Genomic DNA, 7,719 nt, shown 5'->3' on the forward strand with positions numbered 1-7,719 from the left:
TGTTTTCTGCCGTACAACAACATGAATCAGCCTTAGGTATACCTATGTCCCCTCCCTCTCGAACCTTCCTCCCACCCCATCTCACCCCTACAGAGCACTGGGTTGAGCTCCCTGTGTCACAGAGCAAATTCCCACTGGTTACCTATCTTCCGTATGGTTATCTATTGTACCTACAGCGATGCATATGATGTATATGTTTCAGTGCTACTCTCTCCTTCATCCCACCTTTTCCTTCCCCAGCTGTGCCCACAAGTCTGTTCTCTATATCTGAATCTCTATTCCTATGCTGCAGATAGATTAATCAGTATCAGTTTTCTAGACTTCATATATATACCTTGTTGTTATTGTTTAGTCGCTAAGTATTGTCTGACTCTTTTGTGACCTCATGGACTGCAGCCCGCCAAGCTCCTCTGTCCCTGGGATTCTCCAGGCAAGAATACTAAAGTGGGTTGCCATTTCCTCCTCCAGGGGATCTTCCCGACCCAGGGATCAAACCTACATCTGTTATGTCTCCTGAATCGGCAGGTGGGTTCTTTACCACTAGCACCACCTGGGAAGCTATATATACATTAATATACTTTATTTTTCTCTTTTCCAAAAGTATGGAATACTTCACGAATTTGCATTGTCATGCTTGCGGAGGGGCCACGTTAATCTTCTTTATATTGTTCCAGTTTTTCAGTATATGTGCTGCTGAAGCAAGCACGGGTAGTCACCTCTTGATTGGGCAATGGAAATGGTCAGTGTCTTGATCTGAGTGGTGATCAGCCGAGTGGAGACATAGGTCAAAGTCTTTTAAGCGCCCACTTAAGATCTGTGCACCTTATTGTGTTTCATACCTAAGTAAACATTTTTTAAAAGCTTTAAAAAATGTTTTGAGGCATATAGTCACTTGACCCAGGACTTGGAGACTGAGTCTGCCATGCACAGGCAGAGCAGGCTCCAAGGCTGACACCTTGCTCCAGCCCCAGTCACCTTCTGTGACAATACATTCTTAAAAATGCCTAGCATGGTATTTGTCACCCCACACAGGCTCTGCCAGAAATCTGCCACTCCTCCATCAAAGGGTACCGTCCAGGCCCCGCCCCGCCCCTGGCACCCTCAATCTGGGCGAGCCTGTGACTGTTTTGACCAATAGAGTGTGACAGCAGCAACACTGGCTGACTTCCAAGGCCGGGTCAGAAAGGGCGATGGGTTCCTCAGGCTCTCTTTGGACATGCCATGTTGGACGCTGGCCTCTCCGAGGCCGTGATGCTTAGAGACCGTGCTTAGAGCCTGCTGAGAGATAGAGTGAGGTGCCTGAGGACCCCCAGCTGTCCAGCCTCTAGCTGCTTTTTGATCCCCGCTGATGTCACATGAGCAAAGACGAGAAGCCTGAGTCATGAGTAACTCATGAGCTACAAAAGTGGTGGCTGTCTTTCGTTGTAGGCTGTCTTTTGGGGTGTACTGACATGCACCAATAGGTAACTGGAACATCTGGTAACTTTATTCCCCAGGGCTTTTCCAGGCCCTCTCTCTGCCGTCCATCCAAGCACATCTGGGTACACTCAGTTCCTTACTGCACAAAGGTGTTCTCCTGCCTGTGGGGCAGGAATCTTCTCCCCCATTCCAGACCCAGCTTCTGCCCTGCCTCCTCCAGGAAGCCTTCCTGTTTGTTTATAAGCAAGCTGATGGCGGGCTTCCCAGGTGGCTCTTGCGGTAAAGAATCCGCCTACCAATGCAGAAGACAGACATAAGAGATGCGGGTTCGATCCCTGGGTCAGGAAGATCCCCTAGAGGTGGAAATGGCAACCCACTCTAGTATTCATGCCTGGAGAATCCCATGGACAGAGGAGCCTGGCGGTCTATAGTCCATGGGGACACAAAGAGTCGAACATGAGTGAAGTGACTTAGCACACTGCAAGCTGATGGTGGGGGTTGGTGATCATGCGGGCGGCTATGCCTGTACAGAAGCAGAGGGTATATGGGAACTGTCTGTGCACCAGACTGTGTCTGAGTTCAAATTCCAGAGCTCCCACTTCCCAGCTGGGTGCCCTTGGGTGAAGTACCTAACTGGAGCCTCAGGGTTCTCATCCATAAAATGGGAGTAATAATCGTGGCTACTTCCCAGGTCTGTCCTGAGGATTCAAGGGATTAATCTATGGAAAGCACTCATTATGGCCTGGCAAACAAGCACGCCGAAATGTTCATCCTCAAAACAGCCCTATCTGATAGGTTCTATTCTCCCCATTTTACAGATAAGGAGACTGAGGCACTGAGAGGGGTTCATTTCATCAGGCTACATTTACTGCAGGGGAGTTGGAAAATGAGGCCAAGAAAGGAGGTTCCGGCTCCCCAAAGTACAGTAACAAATGAGAGGCCGAGTAAGAGTTAAACCTGGTTTTCTCGCCCACACTGAGGTTGCTCACTCTCCCCAAAGCATGTAGAAGTCAACAGGTTCCCGGCTGGGGCGGGAAGCTCAGCCTTTGGCCTTACCTGATCCTGGGTTTCCTTGCCTGCTCTGGAGGGTAAGAGGCCCCGCCCCCTGGGCTGGGTCTTGGAGAGTAAGAGGCCCCGCCCCCTGGGCAGGGTTTTGGAGGGGTAAGAGGCCCCGCCCACTGGGCTTATGTGAGATGGCCAAATTCAGCACGGGTCTGAGCTCTCTCTGTGAGCACTGAAGGCCAGTGGATGATTATTCACCAGCCTTCCTGCTAGGACCGCCCCCACACCTCACCTCCTCCTCTGGGGTGGGGTCTGAGTCATGGGGACCACGGTGAGCAGGACTGATGGCTCTAAATGGTGCAAGTCCCAGCAAGTGAGGGGAATGAAGGCCCTGTGGGAACAGAACGTGAGATTTCCTGCCCCTGAGTCTTTGCACTGGCTGTTCCTTCTGCCTGGACGGCCCTGCCCTTTCTTCCCCAGCTTTAGGTTTAGATGCCCCCAGGGCAGAAGACTTGTTCTACACACCTTTGGGAGCAACTTAGTCTAAAGTGCTTGGCCCAGGGCACAAAACAGAGACTGCAGACAGAGACGGGGCCGGACACAGTGTGTGCAGGTGGGCCTAGGGGCGTGGGGTGGAGGAGAGAAGGAGCGACTCTCCACGGGCAGCCCCACACTTAGCGCAGCACCGACAACATCATCTATGTGACTCCACATGTCTAGCTGTTTGTTAATTAGGAGCTAATTCTGGAAACTGTTTAATACATAGATGCCCTGTATATAATAATTGCTCAAAACTATTTGGTATTGTTGCTGTTGAGTGCCAGCTTTGTGTCAAGCCTGTTACATACTCACTCATTTAATGACACACAGCCCTTATTGTCTCCACTGTCCCGGGTCACGACCTCACTGGAGTGGCCGGGCTAGAATTTGAACCCCGTTCTGCAGGATCCTTCATTTGGCCCCAGCAGCCTGCAGAGGAAGGCACACAAGTCAGTGGGGCCCCAGTGACTCAGAGCTGGCGGGTCCCCTGGCCCGCCCTTTCCTCCTGACTCAGCCCAGGCGGTTCAGCGGGCCTTTCTCTGGAATTCAGGGCCCCCAGGCAACGTTCCTGAGTGGCTGTCTCCTCTGCGATACACTCCCGGGAGAGCTGGCAGATGGCTGTGTTCCCGTCGCAGCCTCGTCTGTGTCCTGCATCCCCCTTGAGGTCTCCATCTTCTCTCAGGAGGGTGGTCAGTGACTTGCTGGGGTGGACATCTCCCTCCCAATTTCCCTGTGATGCAGAGGGGCAAACCAAGGCAGAGGGGACCCGTGGTGTGGCTGGGTGATACAGCCATGGTTGAGGGTAGGGATGGGAGTAGGAGAAGCTCATATTCAATTTCTGGCTGCTTTTTTCTGTCTTTGCCCAGCCCTGGACCCCTGAGTGGGACCCTTCAGCCCAGCCCAGCTCCCAGCCCTGGACAGGTGAAGGTCAGGCACGCACAGACCTCTGTAACTGACCTGAACGGGGACAAGTGTGAGTTGCCTTTCTACTCTGCTGCTGCCAAGAGAAGGTAGGGACGTGGCTACCTCTTCTCCGTCTGGTCCCCCTGGAGTCTCCAGCTCAATAATGTGATACTGGAGCATGTCTCCTGCCAGCCATGCCCTGCTGCTATTCTGCCTTATGGTGCCCTGCTGTCCCTGTCTTCTGGAACCCAGGCTCACCCAGGCTGCCAAAGCCTTGGCCCTCAGTTCCCCCAATTTCCATAAAATGGTAGTCTTATTTCCCCAGTTTCATTCAGATATAATTTGGGGGGAGAGGGGAGGAATCAAGTCGTTTTACTGAGGGAGGGGTGAAAGGCTGGGAGGACAGTGAGATCTGATGTCCTTCTGGGCGGGATCTCCCCCAGCCTCAGTAGCTGAAAGTTCCTTCAGATATAATTGATACACAACACTGCATTAGTTGAAGGTGTGCAACACAATGATTTGATACATATTTAAATTGTGAAAGGATTGCCACAGTAAGTTTAGTTCACATCCATTGCCTCCCATTGCTACAAATTGTTTTTTTCTTCCAAAGAGGATTTCAAATATCTACTCTGGTAGCAACTTTCAAATATACAAAAGAGTATTGTTAGCTATAATCACCCTGTTGTATATTTCATCCCCAGCGCTTATTTATCTTTCTAACTGGAAGTTTGTACTTTTTGACTCCCTTCACCCATTTTTCCCTGCCCCCAGCCCCCACCCTTGGCAACCACCAGTCTGTTCTGTTTCCATGAGTTCGGTTATTTTGGTTTCCACATGCAAGCGAAATCACACAGTACTTGTCTTTGTCTGACTTATTTCACTTGATGTAATGCCCCCAGGTCCATCCATGTTGTTGCAAATGGTAGGATTTCCTTCTTTTTTTTTTTACAGCTAATGAAAGGTGATAGTTTTAAATACCCTTCTGGCCCAGATTCCTGTGATTGGTCACAAAAGACTCCCCAGCATCCTCCTTCCTTCCCCACCTCCGTGAAGTAGGTCTCAGGGAAGCAGGGCCCCTCTGGCCTTCTGCACAGAGTGACCCTAGGGGGCTCCTGGGCAGTGGGAGAGGAAGAGACATTGTTAGATGAACTCAACTGAGCATGTGCATTAAGTCCCCTCAGAAGAAGGGTAGAGAAAAGTTAGATTGTGACTTGCCTAGAATCATAAGCATGTGCTATACTGGGATTGAACCCCGGGGCAGTTTGGCTCTTGTGTCTTGAAGCCCATCAAAGTGAATTCTCCCCGTTGCCAGGTCCATTCATCAGTTTTCTACTGAACACTTACCATGTGCCAGGTCCCCTGCTGAGGGCTGCCATGAATGCATTGATGTGACTCAGGCCCTGCACTTGGTGAAGAGATGGCCAGACAAGGTGAGATCAGTCTGGGGGCTGGGGTGGGGAGCCCGGGTCCACCACACATGCACATTTCCCATCTAGCAGGTGAGAGAAATCAAGGCTCCAGTTCCTGGAGTGCAATCAGAGGCTGCCTAAGAGGAATGAAGAAGGTGAGAGGCTGAGGGCCTTCCTGAAGGAGTGAACGAAAAAGTACATGCTCGCTTCTGTGGGCTTTGAGGCTGATTTGAAGGAGACAATAATAATCTAGTACAACTGATCTTTGAACAACGTGGGGGTTAGGGGCACCCACCCGTTTACAGTTGAAAATCCGCTTAGAACTTTATAGCCAGCCCTCCATATCCTAGGTTCTGCATTCTTGGATTCAACCAAAAAAGGATGATATACTACCGTAGTACCTACTTACTGAAGAAAATCTGCATATATGGGGACCTGTACCAGTTCAAACCCATGTTGTTCAAAGGCCCACTGAATTACTGCTGATAAAAGGGAATGTCTTGACAGTCACCTGAACGGCCTTCTGCACTGTATCTTTCCCCCATTCCCTGCCTTCTCTGATCTCCTCTCCTGTCCTTCTCCACTCCTCATCCTCACTGTTTGTGGAACTTTCCAGTACACTCCTGCTGACCAAGACATTTAACAGAAATGGAGCAAAAGCAGGCAACAAACAGGTAAAGTTACCCAGGAGTGGGGAGATGTCCGATGGAGAAAACAATCAGAGTGGCTTGAGAGGGTACATAGGAGCCGTGCAGGAGGAGCTCTGCCAGTGTGCCTGTGAGCTCCTGTGCCAAGGGAGGTGACCTTTGATCCAAGACTTGAATAACTAGAAGGAGCCCTCTGCACGAGTTGCTGAGGGGCAAGCATTTCAGGCAGCGGGAACAGGCTGAAGCCCTGAGGTGAGAAGAGCTTACCAGTTCCAGGAACAGAATGAGGCTAGTGAGTGAGGGAGGCAGATGGAAGAGATAGGGTGGGGCAGCTGGCAGGGTCTAGGAGCAATTTACATTATATTCCAGTTTGGTGGGAAAACCTCTGGAGGTTATCAACTGTTTTTAAAGTGATCCCTCTGGCTGCAGAGTAGACTATAATCCAGCGCCCCATGGTGGGCAGGTTAGCGGCTTGGACTACCAGCAGGGTCAGAGGCGGTGGGACAATGGATTGGTTTGCAACATGGGGACACACTTTGCTAGGAAGCAGGAAGAGGACCGATTGCCCAGTGCCCATTTCACAAATGAAAGAACTGTAGCTTAGAGACAGTCCTTGCATAGGGGGAACCATTGTGCCCACTGTACAGATGTAGAAATTGAGAGGGAAAGGAATTTGCTCAAAGAGACATAATTAAAGTCAAATGTAGGCCCCTAGGGCACTTTCTCTGCTGCTAAACAGTCTTGCTCTCTAGGTGTGGCTGGAATTACTCACCACCTGCCTTCTGCAGACAAGGAAATTGAGGCTCAGAAGAACAGCACTCATGACAATGAGCCTGGGTTAAGACTCAGGGCCCCTAATGCGAGGTCTAGACCCTCTGTCTCCCTACCGCAGTTCCTGCCTTCCTGGTGTGACTATAGTGAAATGAATGTAGCAAACCCACTGAGGACCTAAGAGGAGGTGATGTTGAATTGCACACTTCCACTCCCAGTGCTGGAGATGCCCAGGGACAGATGAATGAGGGGGCTTTGCCTGTGGGGAGGGCAGCTGTGTGCCTTTTTGTCTCCCACTCGGCTGGAGGCCCACTGTGGGCGTGTGTGTGTGTGTCGATGAGTGTGTATAACTGTCTGTGAGTATGATTGTGGTGCCCACAGCAACGACAGCCTCTCTGGGACTGCTGGGCATCCAGCGACCTCCTGCTGGTCACTTCTTTGTCCACTTACCTGCAGGTCCCTTGGTTTCTATGTCTTATCTCCAGGCCCTGCTTAGGCTTCTTAATGAGGAAATGATTAACCACAGAAGCATTTTCTAAGACTTTCATCCCTTTCTCCTGGTCAAGTTAAAAAGTATTCACAATGAACAGGGTTGCTAGTGGGAGGATGACAGGAAGCCAAGGGCACCTGGGGCCACTGGGAGGAAGGCCTGGTGTGTGCCTGGGCTTAGAGCCTGGGGCTGAGCCCTGGCCTGGTCCCATTTCTTCCTTACTGTGTAAATTTGGTCAAGTTCCTTGCCTTATTGGGCCTCTGCTTCCTCCTCTGTGAACTGAGGAATTTGCACTAGAATCCAGTACTTTCAAAGCATTTCCCCCCAATTAAAACTGGTGATCTCCAAAACAAACAAAAAAACAAACAAACAAAAAAAAATGGTTAATTACGTTTGGGAAACAATACTAGGGTATATAAAGGTAAGCCAGTTTCTTGACCACGTTTCTTGGCCTTTATTTGTTGAAAACTTTTATTTCTTTGGATACATAGCACAAATGCACATGGCATTAAATTCAGATGGCATGGAAGGAGTT

At 50.3% G+C, this 7,719-nt stretch overlaps 1 non-coding gene across 1 annotated transcript; it reads right to left on the reverse strand.

Annotated features, from left to right (window-relative positions):
- Nucleotides 1-596: 596 nt before the first annotated feature.
- Nucleotides 597-706, reverse strand: LOC122680898. Its single transcript, XR_006336816.1, has one exon. It is a non-coding gene; the product is annotated as a U6 spliceosomal RNA (small nuclear RNA).
- Between the last annotated feature and the right edge of the window lie 7,013 nt (nucleotides 707-7,719).

The sequence above is a fragment of the Cervus elaphus genome, chromosome 22, assembly GCF_910594005.1.
Source record: "Cervus elaphus chromosome 22, mCerEla1.1, whole genome shotgun sequence".
NCBI classification, from domain to species: Eukaryota; Metazoa; Chordata; class Mammalia; order Artiodactyla; family Cervidae; genus Cervus; species Cervus elaphus.